This window comes from Phoca vitulina, unplaced genomic scaffold (genome assembly GCF_004348235.1).
Source record: "Phoca vitulina isolate PV1807 unplaced genomic scaffold, GSC_HSeal_1.0 scaffold5, whole genome shotgun sequence".
In the NCBI taxonomy this organism is placed as follows: domain Eukaryota; kingdom Metazoa; phylum Chordata; class Mammalia; order Carnivora; family Phocidae; genus Phoca; species Phoca vitulina.
The window spans coordinates 64,209,292-64,232,447 of NW_022589708.1; the positions used below are offsets into that span (position 1 = coordinate 64,209,292).

At 36.0% G+C, this 23,156-nt stretch overlaps 1 long non-coding RNA gene across 1 annotated transcript in view; it reads right to left on the reverse strand.

The window, feature by feature from the left end:
* The window catches only part of LOC116631708, a 197,456-nt gene that overhangs the window by 58,903 nt on the left and 115,397 nt on the right, over nt 1-23,156 (reverse strand). The window lies entirely within an intron of this gene.

The window sequence follows — 23,156 nt, forward strand, 5'->3', positions numbered from 1 at the left end:
CTTTGGAGTGAAACTGGCAACATGTGAAAGTGATTGCTTAGGTTCAGATAAAGCCAGGCACCACAGTACAAGAAGAGAGAGATTGAGATAAGGTTGAGAAACACAAGATAAAATATTCACCAAAATTACTTCCAAAATTGTGCAGTTTTATGAGCTTCCAGATGGCATGCTATTAATTTCCTTATCATACGTCCATGTAACATATTCTTTATTTGGTATCACCTTGGTTCTGATTATTTACTTACTTTTTGACATTTACATTAACATCTTTCTCTTATGATATCTGTCCCATTCATATATTCTGTTTTTTCTCAAGAAAAATGAGAATTTTTTAAAAAGCATGATCCAAATGTAATTGAAATACTGGGTGCCATCCAGTATCAATACCATCCCATGATATTGCTTCAAAACATACACACACACACACACACACACAAATGTTGAGATTTGAATTGATTGTTTGAAAAGTTCAACAAAATTGACAAACCATTAGCTAGACTAAAAAAACAGAAGATCCAAATAAGAAAAAGCAGAAATCAAAGCGGAAACATTAGTTGATGCCACAGAAATGAAAAGTATCATAAGAGACTATTATAAACAATTATGCACCAACAAATTAAATAACCTAAAATAAATGGATAAATATCCAGCTTCCCAAGACTGTATCATAAAGAAATAAAAAATCTGTACAGACTTAAAGATAATATGGGGATTATATTGGTAATCAAAAACCTCCCAACAAAGAAAAGCCTAGCACCAGATTGCTTCAAGCAGAATTCTACAAAGTATTTAAAGAAGAATTAAAAGCAATTCTTCTGAAACTCTTAAAAAATTGCAGAGGAGGAAACACTTCCAAACTCATTTTATGAGGCCAGCATTACCCTGATACCAAAACCAGACAAAGATACTACAAGAAAAGAAAATCATGGACCACTAACTCTGATGAATATTAATGCAAAATCATCAACAAATTCTAGCAAGCAGAATTCAAGAGCAGGTTAAAGGGATCATATACCAGGAACAAGTGGAACTTTTTCCTGGAATGCAAAAGTGTTTCAATATACAAAAATCAACCAATATAATACACCACATTAACAGAGTGAAGGACAAAAATGACATGATCATCTCAATTGAGGCAGAAAAAACATCTGACAAAATTCAGTATCCTTTCATGATAAAAAACAATCCTCCTTTTAGGTATAGAAGGAACCTCAACATAATAAAGGCCATATATGAAAAGCCCACAGCTGACATTATATTCAACAATGAAAAACTGAAAGTTTTTCCTCTAAGATCAGGAATAAGGCAAGTATGCCTACTTTCACCACTTCTATTCAGAATAGTACTTGAAGTCCTAGCCAGAGCAATTAGGTAGGAAAAAGAAATAAAAGGCATCCAATTTGGAAAGTAACAAGTCATCTGTTGGCAGATGACATGAACTTATGCATTGAAAACCCTAAGGTTTCCATAAAAAATTAGAACTAATAGACAAATTCAGCAAATTTGGCATTTCTATACACTAACAACGAAAACAATCCAAAAACAAAATTAAGAGACAATCCCATTCACAATAGCATCAAAAAGAATAAAATTCTTTTGAATAAACTTAACGAAGGAGAAAAAGGACTTGTACAATGAAAATGACAAAACACTGGCTTAAAAGAAGAAGGAGGAGGAGAAGACGACACAAATAAATGGAAAGACATTCATGTTCATGGATTGGAAGACTTAATATTGTTAAAATGTTCATACTACTAAAAGCAATCTACAGATTCAATGCAATCTCTTTCAAAATCCCAAAGGCATTTTTTTTTCAGAAATAGGAAAAAAAACCACTAAAATTCATATGGAATCTCAAAGAACCCCAAATAGCCCAAACAATCTTGAGAAAGAAAAACAGAGTCAGAAGTCTCATACTTCCTGATTTCAAAACATACTGCAAAAACTACAGTAAACCAAGTAGTATGGAATTGGCATAAAGATAGACATATAAACCAATGGAGCAGAATAAAGAGCTTAGAAATAAACCTTTGTGTATATGGTCAAATGATCTTCAACAAAGGTGCTAAGACAACACAATGGGGAAAGGATAGCCTCTTCAACAAATGTTGCTGGGAGAAGTGGATATCCACATGCAAAGATAGGAAGTAGGGCCCTTACTTTACACCAAATAACTCAAAAACTAATTCAACATGGATAAGATACTTAATTGTAAGACCTGGAACTATAAAACTCCTAGAAGAAAACTAGGAGAAAAGTTTCATGAAATTGGGTTTGGTGATGATTTCCTGGATATAACACCAAAAGCATATGCAATGAAAGCAAAAATAAATAAGCAGGACTACATCAAGCTAAAAAAGCTTCTGTGCAGCAAGAAAACCATCAACAGAATAGAAAGACAACCTGTGGGATGGGAGAAAATATTTGTAAACCATAAATCTTAAAGGGTTAATATCAAAAATATAAAAAGAACTACAACTCAACAACAAAAAAACCAAATTACCAATCAAAAAAAAGTGTAAAAAATTTTAGATGTATATGTATATATATATATCTGTTATATACAGAGATATAACAAATGGTCAAAAGTGTAAGAAAAGATGCTCAACTGCTGTGAAGTGTACAAGACTGTTGAATCACAGATCTGTACCTCTGAAGCAAATAATACATTATATGTTAAAAAAAAAAAAAGAAGAAGACAGCAGGAGGGGAAGAATGAAGGGGGGGAAATCGGAGCGGGAGACAAACCATGAGAGACTATGGACTCTGAAAAACAAACTGAGGGTTCTAGAGGGGAGTGGGGTGGGAGGATGGGTTAGCCTGGTGATGGGTATTAAAGAGGGCACGTTCTGCATGGAGCACTGGGTGTTATATGCAAATAATGAATCATGGAACACTACATCAAAAACTAATGATGTAATGTATGGTGATTAACATAACATAATAAAAAAGAAAAGAAAAGATGCTCAACATCACTGATCATTATGGAAATGCAAATCATAACAACAATGAAATAGCACCTCATACCCATTAGGATGGCCCTATCAAAAACAGAAAATAAAAAGTGTTGATGAGGATATAGAGAAATTGAAAACCTTTGTGCACTGTTGATGGGAATGTAAAAAGGTGCAGCCACTTTGGAAAACAGTTCTGTGATTCATAAAATAATTGAAAGCAGAATTTTCACATGATCCAGCAATCCCACTTCTTGATGTATATCCAAAAGAACTAAAAATACGATCTCAAGGAGATATTTGCATGCCCATACGCACTGCATCATTATTCACAATAGCCAAGAGATGTAAGTGACCTAGATGTCCACTGAAGGATGAATGGATTTGGAAAATGTGGTATGTTAATATAATGGAATATTATTCAGGCTCCAAAAGAAGACAATCCTGTCATATGCTACTACATGGATGAAGTTTGAGGATACTATGCTAAGTGAAATAAGCCAGTCTCAAAAAAATGAATACTGCATGATTCCACTTATATGGTATTTAAGTAGTCAAACTCTTAAAAATAGAAAGTAGAATGGCATTAACTAGGGGCTGAGGTAGAGGAAAAGAGGAGTTGTTATTCAGTGAGTGTTGTTTCACTTTTGCCAGATGAAAAAGTTCTAGTGATCTGTTGCACAACAAAGTGGACATAATTAACACTACTATACTGTACACTTAAAAACAATTAAGATGGTAATTTTTATGTTATATCTTTTTTTACCACAATAAAAAAAGACTGGGATTTGAAGTCTTCAACTGGAAATGTTTTGCATACTTTGAGCATAAAAAATAATAAAAGTTATAGGTTAAAGTTTGCCAGAGGGGAGGAGGGTAGGGGGATGGGTGAAATAGATAAAAGAGATTAAGAATACACTCACCTTGAAGAGTACTGAGTAATGTATAGAATTGTTAAATCATTATATTGTACACCTAAAACTAATATAATGTTAATTATATTTAAATTAAAAAAGAATAATAATAAAGGTTATAGATAATAATACAAGGAAGCCATGAGTTAATAGAGATAGTTGAGACAGAGAGAGAGAAGGAGAGAGAGAAACTCTAATAATGTGGAAAAATTGATAGAATTTTTTAAAAATGAATTTTACAACCTCCAATATAATAATTGACTCATCAAAGATGTAAGACTGTTGAGTGAAAAATTGTTGAAAACAGAATTTTTACATGGACTCAAGCTATTGCCCTATAAATTACTTACAATTAGAAAGGAGAGAATATGCTTTTACAATGGAGATATCTGGCAGTCAGCAGATTAACCAAATAACAGTTGGACATCTGGTAATTATGTGATACAATAAAAATTACATAACATCATCTAGAATTCTTGCCAAAAATGTTTAACTTTAATCTAATCATGAAGAAATAATCAGATAAACCCATAATGTGAGACATTTTATATGACAACTGGCCTGAATGCCTCAAAAATTCAATGTCAGGGGAAAAAAATGGGAGTAGGCAGAACACTGTTCTAAATGGAAAGATACTAAGGAGACACAGCCATTTAAACATAAGATATGAATCTTGAATGGATCTTGGATTTTAAATATATATATAAAAGAACTAGTTCTAAAATATTTTTGAAGCCATTGGAGAAATTTGAATATGAGATGATATTTTATATTGCTGAATTATTGTTAAAATTTCTTATGCTGCTCAATAACGGCTGCATAGGAGAATATTTATTCTTAGAAGTTACATGCTAAAATATTTGGGGTTGAGGTGCCATGATGTCTGCAATTTACTTTCAAATGATTCGCCAAATGACATTTGTGTGTAGAGGGAGAAAAGCAAATGTGGCAAAATCATAAAAATAAGTGGATCTATATAAAGGGTATACAAGTGTTCCATTTTTTAAATTTTCAAAATGCGAAACCAGCAGAAATGAAGAAACACAGATTTCTACTGTATTGTTTGGGGAAATAGAGGAGGGAAATATATTGTGCATGAACAAACTTTCCAAGTATCTCCTTTATGCATCTCTGCTCTTTCACCCCATTTCAACTCCTGACTGAAGCTACCACTTTTTCCCCTCTCATTCTCTCTCCTCTTCTCTCCCTCCCTCCTTCATTCATTCCATCAATCACTCACAGGCCACACACACACACACACACACACCTAAACACACATCCCTTGTAAAATCCATTCAGATTGCCCACTGTCCTCTACAACAAAAAAGCTAGGTAATCTGCCCAGCAGCTGCATTATGACAGGGTACTGCATATTTCTTTGTAAAAAGTTAGGTTAGCAAGGTGAAGAAAAAGCTAAATTCATCCTTACCAACAAAGACTGACATGAATTCATAGGAAAAATAAGGTTCTTGCTTTCTCAATCCATCACATGCAGCCCTAAACTTTTGACCACTCTACGGGAGGATCTATGAAAAGTGTTTGAGGGCCAACTGGAAGTTGAGAAGGTTGACCTTCAAATACTGCCAAGCCCCTGACAATTGGGTTAGAAATGGTTGTAGTTTAAAAGTTTGCCACAGTAGCAAAGCAGGCAAAGAGCTAATGAAAGAATTTAACAGACTCAGGGAACTCCAAACACACAAAATTAACCCCTCAAGTAGTACATATATTGTTAAAGTCACCTCTGTGCTAACAGTGCAGAACGATAAATGCTCAGGCATGCCTCTTACACCCTACAGACTGTGAATGATATGTAGATTGGGAAGGGAAAAGCAACCTCATTGTGGGCAGAACAAAATGATTAGAAGGACTCTGTAGTCAAAAGATGTTTGGTTAAGAAAATACTAAACCTTGGAGTCAAAACCTTTAATAATAAAGTAAACTAAGTTTACCACAAGCTTAGTTTGCTATGCTCTTTCTCCCCTAATAATAGTCAATAGTACTAATACATAAAAGGCCAAGAGCTTTATATGTTTATTTTTATTGGCTTTGAGACATCCATATTTATAGACATGGGACCCACAGGGTCATGTAGAGTTGGAAATTATCTTCTGTCCTTGTTGGCTTTCTTTTGCTATGTGTGAGGCAATGCTAGACTTCTTTTAAAACTTCCTTACTTATCTAGGAAAAGAATGGTGTGATCATTAGCTGTTTTCTTCAATAAAATCCAAGTCTGCAAACTTCACCAGCTAAGCCTTCATAAGAAATGCAAAGTATTCGGGGCGCCTGGGTGGCTCAGTCGTTAAGCGTCTGCCTTCAGCTCAGGTCATGATCCCAGGGTCCTGGGATCGAGCCCCACATCGGGCTCCCTGCTCTGAGGGAAGTCTGCTTCTCCCTCTCCCACTCCCCCTGCTTGTGTTCCCTCTCTCACTGTGTCTCTCTCTGTCAAATAAATAAATAAAATCTTAAAAAAAAAAAAAAAAAGAAATGCAAAGTATTCAAAGCTATGGGTGTTTCCCTCCATTTCTGGTACAAACATTTGTCACAAATTATTATTGTGATGCAATGCAAAATGTATGCCTAAAGGAGCAAAACCTGGTTGATTTAAGAACTGATTATTATTGCTCTACATTCTCAGTGTCTATATGGTCATGTTTGCCTATTTATTCTGTTCCAAAGTTGCATCTATGTGGCTAAAGAAACATTTGTAGAGCAGCTGATTCAGACACCACACAAACAGCATGGGGCAAAAAAGCAAATTAGCAGTAAGTTTAGCAAATAGAATATAACAGATGTCTGCTATAAACATAAAAAAAACAAGATAAAACAAAATAAAACAGAAAAATGTAACTATCTAAAATGAGTATAAAATGAAATGATCACCAATTAACTCTAAGTAGAACTGAATGACTTCTAAGATGCTGGTTAGGGAAAATTTCCTCTTATTGAAGATAAAAAGAAATGTTCCCAAGAAAAAACTTGGTGTTTTACCCTATTCAGAATTATGATGGACAAAAACTAGCAAGAGGTTGGTACTATCCTGTAGATAGGAAAAGTTGACACTTGAGGTTTATCTTAATAATATGCTTATTTTAAAGCAGTGTTTATAAACAAAAAATAAACGGAGAACTACAATTTTAGGCTTGTGTGTTCATTCCAAATTATTTCAACTCTCCAATTTATTTAAAAAAATAAATTAAGACAAGTCACACTTTAAGTAAAAGTTATTGTGCTTTTGCAGATCCAAAATATGTAACTGTGTATTTTAGAACACACATACACACACACAGAGAACACAGCATACCATTTGAAATCATATTTAAGATGTATCTAGAACAGCAATGAGCAAAATGTGTTTGAAGAAATGCAAAAGCACTAAAAGTTATGACAAAGGGTGTTAAAATTGTCCAAATTTTTTAAAAATATACATTTAAAACATACATTTATGGCATCAATTGCTTTGTATTGGGAGGTTTATTAAATCAAGCAACAGTAACAATTTGAAAGACTGCAGTTCATTGCACTAGAGCTCCGTATCTCCAGAACAAATTTCTCAAGACATGCTGTAGTGAGAAAGTGTTATATGTCACATATGGGAGGAATTCTGACTCTTCACTGCAGGACTCCTGTGAAACCATTTTTTTACAGTGTCTTCTAAAACTCCAGGTGTTTGCCCATAGCATCCTTCTTTGTGGAGTCTCTTCAGGGACCAGCGTCTGGAGGCACGCATTTTGGTAATCTCTTCCCTGGAAAATTGAAGGTTTATGATGGTAGTTGAAGCCCTAGGTGTAGATAAGATGGCACACTAGTTTTCAAGGACTGCCATTAAGAAAGTACTACAAAGTATCTTAAAAAGAAATGTAATGTGTTACAATCCTGGACATTAGAAGTCTGAGATCCAGGTGTAGGCCGGGGCAGCTCCCTCTGAAGGCTCTAAGGATCTGTTCCAGGCCTCCCTTTTAGCTTCTGGGAGTCCCTGGCTTGTGGTTGCAACTCCAATCTTCATATGAAGTTCTCCTCATGTCTGTGCCTCTGTCCAAATTACCCCTTCACATTTCACTCATCACAAGCAGTTCTATTGTTAACTCATGCTTCAGTTTACCTTTTTCAACTTTTGTGAGGAAAAGAAACCACTGTCATACAAAAGAAATGTTAGCAGTATTTCATTTCATATTCAAGTAAACTGTGAGCTGGAGATCCTGGTGCATATTTTGTAATACCTTGAAGTAAAACTAGTCTCTCCCTTCTTCTGACTGACAATGGAATTCTCTAGACCATATATTTTATCATTTAAAAATATTCCATTTATCTTTTATTATGTATATTGCCTTGTCATTATGTTCCAGCAATTTCAATAAGTCTCAATTGGAGTTGCAATTCATTAAGATTATAAGTCTCTAGAGAGCAACAGTACATTCCATGTCAATTTTATATCCTCAGTATTGCTTATCTTAGAGCTCAATGCAAAGTTACATGCTCAATAGAAACTTGTTTAAGAAATTAAATTATTAACTACTCTCCAAAGAGAAATCGCCAATAATCGTAAACGGCAAAGTCATCCAAAACTTTACACTGAAGAAAACAAGATTGAACCTACTCCCAAGCCTTTTCTAACTGTAAAGTATATATAAAAGTTATGAGTTTTCATCATTGAAATTTTTGTCACACATTGGCTTCTGCCTTGGAATCTGACTGCTCTCTTCCCATACTTTCCAATGACTGCTTCTTGGCTTCCTTTACTGATTCGCATCTCTGTCCTTCCCCTAAAGGGTGGCATTCCCCAAGTTCCTATGGTTGGACTGATTCACATCGTCTAAATCATCTCCCTAGACAATATTCACATATTTCAGTTGTCAACTCTAAAGCAGACTCTACTTAAGTATTTTTCCCTAGATCTGACCTCTTTTCTTAAGCACAGAGAAAAATGTCCAATTTTCACTTACCCACACTTAAACTTGTTATTGTCCCTAAAAACATCAATTATTTCTTCTGTAACCTATATTTTGAGGAAATGAGAGAGTATCCAATAGTCATTTTTGTTTTATTCTTCTCTTTCAGCTCCTACATCCAAAATATTAAGTCTTGATAGATCTATCTCCATATGCCATTTATACTCTCTTCCCTTCTTCCACTGTCATTAATGCTGATCTGTTTCAGACCCTCAGTAGCTTTGCCTGAAGTACTACAGGAATTTCCTTTATTCACTTGACTGCTCTGCTCATTCTTTTGCCATCCCAAACTACCTTCCAAATTGCAACTATGCTGGATCTCTCCCATTTGTCCCTTCAAATCTACTCTCTACCCTTACACACATTGATATGTCCCCCTGGAAGCTGAGGTATATGGAATATGTCAACAAGAATTCTTGTCCTTTAGCTTCCCATTGGTTTTTACCAATGAGAAATGCTGGTAGGAGTTCAAAGGGTAAACAAAGTGAACCCAGGTTATTTATTGCCTAGATGCCTTTGGGGTTTTTTGTTTTTATTTATTTTCCTCTTTTTAAATATTATTTTATTATGTTAGTCACCATACATTACATCATTAGTTTTTGATGTAGTGTTCCATGATTCATTGTTTGTGTATAACACCCAGTGCCCTTCTTAATACCCATCACCAGGCTAACCCATCCCCCCACCCCTCTCCCCTCTAAAACCCTCAGTTTGTTTCTCAGAGTCCATAGTCTCTCATGGTTTGTACCCCCCTCCGATTCTTCCCTCCTTCATTTTTCCCTTCCTACTATCTTCTCTCTTTTTTTTTAACATATAATGTATTATTTGTTTTAGAGGCACAGGTCTGTGATTCATCAGTCTTATACAATTCACAGCGCTCACCATACACAGCACATACCCTCCCCAATGTCTATCACCCAGCCACCACATCCCTCCCACCCCCCTCCACTCCAGCAACCCTCATTTTGTTTCCTGATTTAAGAGTCTCCTATGGTTTGTCTCCCTCTCTGGTTTCATCTTGTTTCATTTTTTCCTCCCTTCCCCTCTGCTCCTCTGTCTTGTTTCTTAAATTCTTCATATCAGTGAGATCATACGATACTTGTCTTTCTCTGATTGACGTATTTCGCTTAGCATAATATGCTCAGGTTCCATCCATGTCATTGCAAATGGCAAGATTTCATTTTTTGATGGCTTCATAATATTCCATTTTATATATATATATCTTTTTTATCCATTCATCTATCGATGGACATCTGGGCTCTTTCCATAGTTTTGCTATTGTGGACATTGCTGCTATAAACATTGGGGTGCAGGTGCCCCTTCGGATTACATTTGTATCTTTGGGGTAAATACCCAGTAGTGCAATTGCTGGGTCGTAGGGTAGCTCTATTTTCAACTTTTTGAGGAACCTCCATACTGTTTTCCAGAGTGGCTGCACCAGCCTGCATTCCTACCAACAGTGTAGGAGGGTTCCCCTGTCTCTGCATCCTTGCCAATATCTGTCATTTCCTGACTTGTTAATTTTAGCCATTCTGACTGGTATGAGGTGGTATCTCATTGAGGTTTTGATTTGGATTTCCCTGATGCCGAGTGATGTTGAACAGTTTTTCATGTGTCTGTTGGCCATTTGTATGTCTTCTTTGCAGAAATGTCTGTTCATGTCTTCTGCCCATTTTTCGATTGGATTCTTTGTTCTTTGGGTGTTGAGTTTGATGAGTTCTTTATAGATTTTGGATGCTAGCCCTTTATCTGATATGTCATTTGCAAATATCTTCTCCCATTCTCTCGGTTGTCTTTTGGTTTTGTTGACTGTTTCCTTTGCTGTGCAAAAGCTTCTTATCTTGATGAAGTCCCAATAGTTCATTTTTGCCCTTGCTTCCCTTGCCTTTGGTGATGTTTCTAGGAAGAAGTTGCTGCGGCTGAGGTTGAAGAGGTTGCTGCCTGTGTTCTCCTTTAGGATTTTGATGGACTCCTGTCTCACATTTAGGTCTTTCAACTATTTGGAGTCTATTTTTGTGTGTGGTGTAAGGAAATGGTCCAGTTTCATTCTTCTGCATGTGGCTGTCCAATTTTCCCAACACCATTTGTTGAAGAGACTGTCTTTTTTCCATTGGACATTCTTTCCTGCTTTGTCAAAGATTAGTTGACCATAGAGTTGAGGGTCCATTTCTGGGCTCTCTATTCTGTTCCATTGATCTATGTGTCTGTTCTTATGCCGGTACCATACTGTCTTGATGATGACAGCTTTGTAATAGAGCTTGAGGTCTGGAATTGTGATGCCACCAGCTTTGCTTTTCTTTCTCAACATTCCTCTGGCTATTCGGGGTCTTTTCTGGTTCCATACAAATTTTAGGATTATTTGTTCCATTTCTTTGAAAAAAGTGGATGGTATTTTGATAGGGATTGCATTAAATGTGTAGATTGCTCTAGGTAGCATTGACATCTTCACAATATTTGTTCTTCCAATCCATGAGCATGGAACGTTTTTCCATTTCTTTGTGTCTTCCTCAATTTTTTTCATGAGTATTCTATAATTTTCTGAGTACAGATTCTTTGGCTCTTTGGTTAGACTTATTCCTAGGTATCTTATGGTTTTGGGTGCAATTGTAAATGGGATCGACTCCTTAATTTCTCTTTCTTCTGTCTTGTTGTTGGTGTATAGAAATGCCACTGATATCTGTGCATTGATTTTATATCCTGCCACTTAACTGAATTCCTGTATGAGTTCTAGCAGTTTTGGGGTGGAGTCTTATGGGTTTTCCACATAAAGTATCATATCATCTGCAAAGAGTGAGAGTTTGACTTCTTCTTTGCTGATTTGGATGCCTTTTATTTCTTTTTGTTGTCTGATTGCTGAGCCTAGGAATTCTAGTACTATGTTGAATAGAGTGGTGATAGTGGACATCCCTGCCATGTTCCTGACCTTAGGGGGAAGGCTCTCAGTTTTTCCCCATTGAGAATGATATTGGCTGTGGGTTTTTCATAGATGGCTTTTATGATATTGAGGTATGTACCCTCTATCCCTACATTCTGAAGAGTTTTAATCAAGAAAGGATGCTGTACTTTGTCAAATGCTTTCTCTGCATCTATTGAGAGGATCATATGGTTCTTATTCTTTCTTTTATTAATGTATTGTATCACATTGATTGATTTGCGGATGTTGAACCAACTTTGCAGCCCAGGAATAAATCCCACTTGGTCATGATGAATAATCCTTTTAATGTGCTGTTGGATCCTATTGGCTAGTATTTTGGTGAGAATTTTTGCATCCATGTTCATCAGGGGTATTGGTCTGTAATTCTTTTTGATGGGGTCTTTGTCTGGTTTGGGGATCAAGGTAATGGTGGCCTCATAAAACGAGTTTGGAAGTTTTCCTTCCATTTCTATTTTTTGGAACAGTTTCAGAAGAATAGGTATTAATTCTTCTTTAAATGTTTGGTAGAATTCCCCTGGGAAGCCATCTGGCCCTGGGCTCTTTTTTGTTGGGAGATTTTTGATTACTGCTTCAATTTCCTTACTGGTTATGGGTCTGTTCAGGTTTTCTATTTTTTCCTGGTTCAGTTTTGGTAGTTTATATGTCTCTAGGAATGCATCCCTTTCTTCCAGATTGTCTAATTTGCTGGCATATAGTTGCTCATAATATGTTCTTATAATTGTTTGTATTTCTTTGGTGTTGGTTGTGATCTCTCCTCTTTCATTCATGATTTGATTTATTTGGGTTGTTTCTCTTTTCTTTTTGATAAGTCTGGCCAGCGGTTTATCAATCTTATTTGTTCTTTCAAAGAACCAGCTCCTAGTTTTGTTGATCTGTTCTACTGTTCTTTTGGTTTCTATTTCATTGATTTCTGCTCTGATCTTTATTATTTCTCTTCTCCTCTTGGCTTTAGGCTTTATTTGCTATTCTTTCTCCAGCTCCTTTAGGTGTAGGGTTAGGTTGTGTATTTGAGACCTTTCTTGTTTCTTGAGAAAGGCTTGTATTGCTATATACTTTCCTCTTAAGACCGCCTTTGTTGTATCCTAAAGATTTTGAAGAGTTTTGTTTTCATTTTCATTTGTTTCCATGAATTTTTAAAATACTTCTTTAATTTTCTGGTTGACCCATTCATTCTTTAGTAGGATGCTCTTTAGCCTCCATGTATTTGAGTTCTTTCCAACTTTCCTCTTGTGATTGAGTTCTAGTTTCAAAGCACTGTGGCCCAAAAATATGCAGGGAATGATCCTAATCTTTTGGTACCGGTTGAGACCTGATTTGTGACCCAGGATATGATCTATTCTGGAGAATGTTCCATGGGCACTAGAGAAGAATATGTATTCTGTTGCTTTGGGATGGAATGTTCTGAATATATCTGTGCCAAGCCCATTTGGTCCAGTGTGTCATTTAAAGCCTTTATTTCCTTGTTGATCTTTTGCTTAGGTGATCTGTCCATTTGAGTGAGGGGCGTGTTAAAGTCCCCTACTATTATTATATCGTTGTTGATGTGTTTCTTTGATTTTGTTATTAACTGGCTTATATAATTGGCTGCTCCCATGTTAGGGGCATAGATATTTACAACTGTAAGATCTTCTTATTGGATAGACCCTTTAGTAGGATGTAGTGTCCTTCCTCATCTCTTATTACACTCTTTGGTTTAAAATCTAATTTGTCTGTTATAAGGATTGCCACCCCAGCTTTCTTTTGATGTCCATTAGCATGGTAAATAGTTTTCCACCCCCTCACTTTCAATCTGGAGGTGTCTTTGCATCTAAAATGAGTCTCTTGCAGACAGCATATCGATGGATCTTGTTTTTTAATCCAATCTGATAGCCTGTGTCTTTTGATTGGGGCATTTAGCCCATTTACATTCAGGGTAACTATTGAAAGATATGAATTCAGTGCCATTGTATTGCCTGTAAGGTAACTGTTACTGTATATTATCTCTATTCCTTTCTGGTCTGTGTTACTTTTAGGCTCTCTCTTTGCTTAGAGGACCCCTTTCAGTATTTCTTGTAGGGCTGGTTTGGTGTTCACAAATTCTTTTAGTTTTTGTTTATCCTGGAAGCTTTTTATCTCTCCTTCTCTTTTCAATGACAGCCTACCTGGATATAGTATTTTGGGCTGCATATTTTTCTCGTTTAGTGCTCTGAATATATCATGCCAGTCCTTTCTGGCCTGCCAGGTCTCTGTGGATAGGTCTGCTGCCAATCTAATATTTCTACCATTATAGGTTACAGACCTCTTGTCCCAAGCTGCTTTCAGGATTTTCTCTTTGTCTCTGAGACTTGTTAAGTTTTACTATTAGATGTCAGGGTGTTGACCTATTTTTATTGATTTTGAGGGGGGTTTCTCTGTGCCTCCTGGATTTTGATGCCTGTTTCCTTCCCCAAATTAGGGAAGTTCTCTGCTATAATTTGCTCCAATATACCTTCTGCCCCTCTCTCTCTCTTTCTTCTTCTTCTGGGATCCCAATTATTCTAATATTGTTCTGTCTTATGGTATCACTTATCTCTCGAATTCTGGCCTTGTGGTCCAGTAGTTGTTTATCTCTTTTTTCTCAGCTTCTTTATTCTCTATTTGGTCTTCTATATCACTAATACTCTCTCTGCCTCATTTATCCTAGCAGTTAGAGCCTCCATTTTTTATTGCACCTCATTAATAGCCTTTTTGATTTCAACTTTGTTAGATATTAGTTCTTTTATTCCTCCAGAAAGGGATTCTCTAGTATCTTCCATGCTTTTTTCAAGCCCAGCTAGTATCTTTATAATCATCATTCTGAACTGTAGTTCCGACATTTCACTAATATCTGTATTGATTAGGTCTCTGGCAGTTGGTACTGCCTCTTGTTCTTTTTTTTGAGATGAGTTTTTCTGTCTTGTCATTTTTTTCCAGAGGAGAATAGATGAATGAGAGAACAAAATGCTAAAAGGGTAACAACGACCCCAGAAAAATATACACAAATAATATAAGGTTAGGAAGGTGGCTGTAGTATACAGAGCACAGTGGTTTTCATAGTGCTATTCCAGAAACAGCAGCAGAGGCATCACCTGGAAATTTGTTAGGCATTCTCAGGCTGTACCCCAGACCTTTTGGATCAGAATATCTGGGTCTTCACCTGCCTTGATGTCTTCGATCAGGTGGTGCTCTTTACACAGATCCCTCTCCAGATTTTATTATTTAGAGTTGTAGAGGGTAAAACCCTGCCTCCAGCCCCAGTTTCAAGGCCTAGAGGCTATATTTCTTTGATTTCCATACATTTGCCAAATTCTTTTGCAGAATTCCTTTATTAAACTCCTATTGAATCACCTGATTGGAATATGCCATCTGTTTCATAACTGATGCATTAACCAAAACAAACAAACAAAAATTATGTCACTTCTGTAACAAAATCTTAAAATTTTTTCCATTGTTTAAGTGTGAAAGTCGGTAGAATGGCATTCAAAGTCTTCCACAATTTGTCCTGCCATTCCTCTCCCATTATAACCACACCACTCCCTATCACTGATCTATGCTCAGGCTCATTGTAGTTTACTCAATTCCCTAAAAAGCCATATATTTTTATGCACTGTGCCCCTCTATTCCTTCTATTTCTGGTGAAATGCTACTTATTTTTCAATGCCCAGTTAAAAATTCTTTCAATAAAGACTTCTCAATTGAAAGTATATCTTACTTATCTGTTTTTCCAAAATCTATTGCATTATTCGTTATGTTCTGGCTTAAACTATTATATTAGTACTATTTTAAGTAATGGACTATGTATTAACACTTTTGTGTGTTCATATGGAAATGTTCCCTTTTTTTGGTTTGTTTTCTTGTTTGACATCTGTATTAAGCACACCAAAAGAATAGATAGCTTTCTGTGAAGGCCCAAGTTTTTAGGAGGAAATGTGGCTGAGCTGGGTGAATACACAACTGTAGTTCTGCCAATCACACAAAACCACTATATCCCCAATCAAATACCAACTTCTATGCTATTGAGCATTATCATAATGTGATAATACTGAGAGGAAAATACAGATGACAGAGCTAAAACAGAAGGGCTTATATGTAATTCTTGGTGAAAGAAAAATAATCTTCAACAAACATAATTTTAAAATGACATCCTAATTTCAGTGAAGAGAAAGCTGGGGACATAGGCAAGGGTCACAGATGGAGTCAAGTTAAAATATTCTTCTATGCTTTGATTCATAACTCTGCGAACTAGGAAAGGAAGTTGAGAAATTCCCCCAAGAGAACCAAGGGATTTCCTACTTGGCTATGCTGTGCTGAGAATGTTGAATAAATGTCACCTCAATGTTTTTCCATTACTAACATTCAAATTTGTCTGATCTTCTGGGTCCACAATCAAATTTGAGGCACATATATCAACAACTGCAAAAGATACTAACCCTTGAGGACTTAGTTTCTATCTTAGGCTAAATTTAAACCTAGGTAAAGTTCAGCAAGAGGAATAAGTTTCCATATTTAAAAAAGAAATTTTAAATCAGCACTTACAAGGGCTTACATTACTTAAATGTGAATGATGAAATTGGAGAATATCTATTCTACATTAAATGATTAAAGTGAATACTTAAGAGGCAATTATATATTGAAACTATATATACTGAACTCCAAAAAATGTGGAAAGAGACAAAAATAGCCATGTAGATATTTGGGCTATAGCATGAAATACAATTAGATATTTCAAAACAATAAGAGAATTGACAAAACTTTTCACTCTTTTTTCAAATTGTTACGTCTTTATATACCAAGTTGAAAAAGCATTACTTAAAACCAGACCTGAACAAAGTAGCATTTGCAGTCACATGCATTTAGTGCTTAGTTGGTATCTGGCTCCTTAACCACATTTGCATGCAGAGGAAATACTCAACATGAAATGAAGGATGGTGGGACAAAAAGTAATAGCAATGTACTTGGAACATCAAGCCTCATCTAGAATTTCCCTTGAATCAGGCCTTTTCTTAAAGTTAGGGACAGACATCTAAGGCTGCATGGGAATGTTGAGAGCACAAAGCCCAGACCAAGGCATGGTGGAAGAAAACATACATGCCAGCAGGGATCGCCCCTGTTTTACCAACTCGTGTCATTGCCATCTCTAATTTTGTGGATCTCTGTCTTGCCTTCTTGTACATTTTGCTTCCCACAATCTCCACAGTTTCCATAACCCACAGCCCTTCCTCACTCCCCACCCAAGCCACTGCTGGCAGAACACATGATTAGCTTGAAAGCAAACTCACATTCTGAAGTTAGAGGTGACCCATCATGGAAGTGACCCCATTTGTTTCTATTTTTTTAATAAACATTTTCAACTAGAGGGTAATATTTCCCTTTGAAATAATAACCAGCCTAAGATGCCCAGAAATCTAGGTCATTTCTTTGCACTTAGTGGGAACTCAGTCAAATGTTAATTGGTAGTCATATTTATTTCTATGATTTGGATTTAAAATTACATTACTCAGAAACCTGGATCATATCTCCTCCTTGTAAATACATAATTGAAGCTTCAACTTGGAGGAGGAATTTTTGTTTTATAGAAAGGAATAAAAATGTGTTTTAGTTTGAAAATATATTAAAAAGTCAGTTTTATGAACATCAGTTATATTAACAAATATGTATCTTGAAAGCTATTTTTATACCATATTTTAAATCCACACACGATTGATCTAAACAGTGCCCTAACTTTGTTTCTGTAGAGTATAATTCACTATACAGCTAAGAGAGCAAGAACCTCCACATAGTGCTAGTACTCTTTTTGGAGCAGAAAGTCATTCCATGTTTAAGTTAAAAGAATATATTAGCCAGAGATACAAACTGTTTTGTTACTTATTTTTCCACTAATCCAAAAAAGTGGCTTTGTTTTATCAGAAAGGAATTCTATTCAATTTTGTGGTCGATTTTCTCTATCTTTATTTCCCTTAAAATATCATTACTTAGTCATTGTGGTTATAAACAAACTAAAAGATATGTCCTCTTTGTTTTCAAGGTTATTACTAAAATATAAAAAGCATTATAGTATCTTTAGAAGGAAATGTATTTTCCACGAGCAGTAACTTTGTGTTAATTGCCAAAATAAAATTGAATGACTGACTCATAGTATTAAAAGCATATATGAATATCCCACTCTAGCCATATTATTGTATTAGAAAATGAGAAAGGCCAGTTTGAATTTCTTCTGCCACTTAACCTTGGTTCCTTTATCTGTAAATGAGGAACTCATACAAAGTACTTCTGATTTCAGTCTAGGTCAACTATTATATTAAGTCTTTCTCATATTTCTTTAATAAGAAAGGAAGAAGCTTATTACCAACTCAGGTAATCACCATAGTCAGACTAAATAACCATTGCATTAAAAATGTCAGTTGTAAAAAATCAATCAATCAATCAATCAATCAATCGTAGGCTTGGATTGATAGAACTCCCAAACATAGAATAACTTAGTTAAATTTGATAGAGTTACTCATAGAATTTGATAGTTATTGATAATAGAGTCACAAAACAAAGACAGTTCCATCATGATACAGAATAGAGAGACCAGTCACAATGTCCAAGATAGAGAGGTGTAAACTGCTGAACCCCCAAATCCACACCAGGATTATACAGATAAGAATGAAGTATTTGAAAGAATAAAGTCTTTATCTAAAAGTCCAGCTTCCAGTCCATCTACAAGGCCCAGCTTTATAAACATACACCTTTTTTAACATATGGTAAAATTATTCAACACATAGGCAACTGTAAATATGTGTAAGAGATCACTTCATCTGGTCTTGGTTTTAGTGTACCTCTCAATATCAGAATTTTGCAATAAAGGTCATGACTGCAGTGTGGTACACTACCCTTAGACATGAACACAGTTCTTTTTAATGACACCAACCTCCCCAGACTAACCCAACCTGGCCCAAATGCATAATAGAAATCAGTGCTATGGAATAAGGACAAAAGTCAGTTCTGGTAGCAGGAGAGGAAAAAGCAAGAAAGACAACAATGGCAAGTTTTCACATTGAGAAGAAAAGAAAGTAAAGAAAGAAGAAAAGCCATCTCTATACTCTTTACTCTGGTGTCATACACTAGGTACATATTCCTCATTAAGTCATCTTAATAAATATTGAGCACTTGCTTTGTGCCTGGTACTGTTCTAGGAGCTGAAGAAAGAATGGTACACAAAATAAACACCCTGCTCATATGGAGTTGACATTCTAGTAGGGTTATCTTCTATGTGACACCAAACAATATTGCTTGGTGAAGGAGACCACTTGTGAGCTCTACCAGACACAGTCTCTGTTTACTCAAGGTCAATGGGATGTGGCAAAAAAAAGACAGACTGCTGGGCTTCTGGGTAACTCAATAAAATTATAAGGAATAACATATGGGCAATGAGAGAATGTTCTGGTACAGAGTCTGAGACCTTCCCATAGGCCCATTTGTTTGCTTATGCTAAAGGTTTCATTTTCTTCAAAACAGAATTGACCCATGATACATAAAAAGTCATGGGGTAGGGGAGAGGTTATTAGCAAATCACTTTGGCACGGAGAGTGTCATATTTCTTTCTTTAGGATAACAACCATTCTTAAAATCATGGTTAGTTAATTATGCTCTCAAAGAGTTCCTAGAGTATTCCTTCAATGGAGTCAGTCATCATAAGCAACGTGAATGAATGAAGCTGCTAGTGGTAGAAGATAAAAAGGAGTGAATTGTGGAAGCATACTACCTCTAAAGCCATTCAAACCTACTTTTTAAGAACACTATTCAGGCTAAATTTGGCCCAAAGGCTGTTAAATTACAATCTCTGCCATGATATTATGAAAAACCAAGCTCCTTGAATTATAAGTAATAATAATTATTGTCATTATTTTGGTCATAGGAGTATTATTACTGCACACCTCTTATTTTGCCAGTCAATATCTAGTCACTCGGCCTTTCATAATCATAACCCACTTTTCTTTATGGGAAACCTACCTGTACCCTATTTTCTGACCATATGCTTTGAATGGGTTCCTTCCTCCCAGTAAGAGAGGCAGCATTTGACCTGGCATAAGCAAATCAAAGCATTATAATTCTCCAGAGAGTGACTGATTTTGTAATAAGCACATGATCTAATAAGAACTAATGAGATGCAAACTTTTCTTGTTATTTGTGGAAAACAGATTTTTGTTTCTTATTTTGGATGTGAAAGTGAGACATTGTGAGGTCTGCAGCATGGTTTCCATCATCACAGGATTGTGAAGGTGGAGACTGTCTGACAGAAAAACCAAGGAAGTGCCTTGGACATGGTGAGTGGATGCTTAAGATTTATTGGGCAAATGAATGAACAGCATTGGAGTTTCCAGATCTGGGTTGCCAAGGCAACTTAACATCTGTATATGGTACAATTTCCTAAACTCTAAAGTAAAAGGTAATCTAAATCAGTGACACTTAAACTACCTACAGAGGGTAAGGGAGTATAACCAGAAATTGCCTCTCACCACTGGAAATTTTATTCAAGTTTTATGTTTTATTTTAAGTATAGGCATTGTTTTGTTTTCATAATGTTTATTTTAATATTGTTAAAAAAAACAAAATTCAACCAAGTAAATTTGAAGATCTAATTGACTTTCTTAAGCAACTCATCAATCAGGCAGCATCCAATCTAGCAAGTAGAGGGGAGCTCTGGGGAGTTGTGCAAAATGGAAGGTTTTTATAAGAAGGAGGGTGGAGCAAGAAGTTATTAGCAAAATAAAAGAAAAGGTTATTTCAGGCCAGTCACTTTCCCTTAGGGCAGGGGGTCTTTTTAGGTAGATTACTTCATCTTCCTTTAGGGGTAAGGGGGGCATGGAGAGGGTCCATGTGACAGATGACCTCATTGGTTCTGACCAGAAAATTCCAGATTAATTGGCTTAAATCCCAGTCCTGGAGAGGGACAGGGATTTTACAACTAAATCTTGGTTTGCTGACCTAGGGCAAGTGACTCCACCTTGGGCCTGTGGTTTTCTTTTTAACAATATTAAAATAATCCTCAAGTAAAAATTGATATTCCAAGAAGATGGGAAAATTTATTCTCTACCTTCAAGTAATCCCTAGAACATTGTCTTTGCCCTAGAGGTATTGAAAAATATGGGACTAGAGTTTTCATAAAGAAACATCCACTATTAAAAGTCTGTTAATTTGCATTTCTGAACACTTAACCTTCAAGATATTCTATCAACAATTTACAAGTAAAGAAATAATATTACTGAGCTTTCCTGTAATTCAAGTTAAGAAAACATTACCAAATAGATGTCCCTTGAGAATTCAACTAGGCCTTCTTTGTATTCCCTCCTTGTATTTCTTCTCATCACCACCATTCATAAACTCAACTACTTTCCTTCCACTGTTTTGGCCATTAAAATTATAATATGAACTTGAAGATTGCTACTCAACCAGGATGAATAAGCAGCCCTGCCTCTCCTCATCCATGATGTAAATATATGTATAAAGTGATTTTTTTAAAAGATATATCTTTTAGGCTTTTACAAGTCAATAGACTGTTTTGCCCACCTTATTTCAACTAAAGAAGGTTTTTAAAAAAGTGTGGGAGGGTAATGTTAAACAAGTTCCTAACTCCTTGACAGCTTTATTTCAATGTGTCCAGCTCTGAGGAAGCAAAGCTTCCTGAGTCCTGCCAGGACATGGTAATATCCAAAATCCTGAGGACATTCTGCTAACTTGAGGAGTAATTGTGGAAACAGCATGTTACGGAATTGAAAACTAATCCTGGATTTTCCAGTGCAATGTACATTTCCTGGAACATTCAACTCTCCCCAGGCAGAAGTCACAATGTTTATAGCTTTCAGCCTCACTGTTTGTAAATGGAAAGCTGACCTCAGAATTCACAGTCACTGATTAAGCTGCTGTTTTTTATTCAATATTGGGGGTGGGGAAGGACAGTGGGTTCTCTCATACTGAACCATAAACACATGTTTTGTTATGTGTAATAAATTCCCTAACATCGCACTTCTTTTGAAGGGAAGGATGAGGGATGTAATAGAATACTTGAGCCAAAAGCTAAAAGAGTCTGTCTAGTTGGCATATCAAGTTAAAAATGAAAAGAAATCCCTATAGATAGTGTACTATATGTATTCCATGATTTTATTTTTCAGTGTCAACATAATAGAATGCTAAAGCTAGAAGGACTTTAGAGGTCACCTAATCCAGTCCCTTCTTTACAAAAGAGGAAACTGAAAGCCACTGAAGTAAAGGAACTTACTCAGAGTCACATAGATAGTGTCAATACAGAGAACAGTTTAAATTCTCCTGACATCTAATACAGCATTACTTTACTGCATAAATGATTGTATAGAACATACACTGATTCTGTATGTTAACTACTAATGAGTGTCATGTACAGATTGTGACACACCATTTTAAATATACCTGAGTTGTATTTCTCACAGTCTTCATGTTTGTAAAGCCAAGAATTTAGCCATTACATTGATCTGAGGCCTTGCTCATTGGATCTACTTTACCCTACCTCCGCCTGCCCATTAAGAAATGCTTTTGACTAAGCCAGAAAGCTCAAAAAGCACTTGTTAGTAAGTCTGACTTAGCTGAGTCAAAAAAAGAAGGATCAATTATGAGTTAGGAGGAAAAGTACTGGGTCAGAGTGTAAGGACATTTCCTAGTTTCTATATTTGATACTTTGACATCTTGGTATTAAAGGGAAACAGAATATGCCATCCCAAAACACGTCCCTTTGGTATAAAGACTATTTTAGGCTGATTATTTTTAAGAAACAGATGAGAAAAGCTCTGGAAACCAATAGAAATTATTAAAGACATTTGCATTTGCAAGGGAAATCTCCATTTGTATGGGCGTCTTCCTCTCTGTATCAGGAACAGAAGAACACCTAAATCTATAGAAACTCCTGAATAAGATGCTGACTTAAATCTGCATAGCAACTATACCCTTCTTTACTGTGTTTGCCTGATAACCTCCCGTAACTGGCTTCCCCCATCCCAACATCTTTTGTTTTTAGTTGGAGATGGTATTTAAAGTGGTGATTTGGGCCATTCAGTTTATTACTCAGTTTTCCTGTGTACCTCGTATGTACATAGGAAGAAATAATATACATGTTATTATACTTCTGTTTGCTTTTCTCCTGTTAATTTGCCCTTTATTATAGAAGGGTCTCAGACAAGAACCTACAAAGGTAGAGGAGGAATCATTTTATTCTCCTCTACAGTGTCTCACAGGCCCTGGAAGGACTGCCCCTCCCAGGGCCAGCCAATTCCTAGAGAGAGTAAAGAACTGGCCTGCAAGTATACCTTCCCTATGTACACCAACCAACCTAGAGCCCACACCCCAACCACCTCCTTTATTGGCTTTCACTCTCTGGGCCAGTATTCCCCTGCCCTAA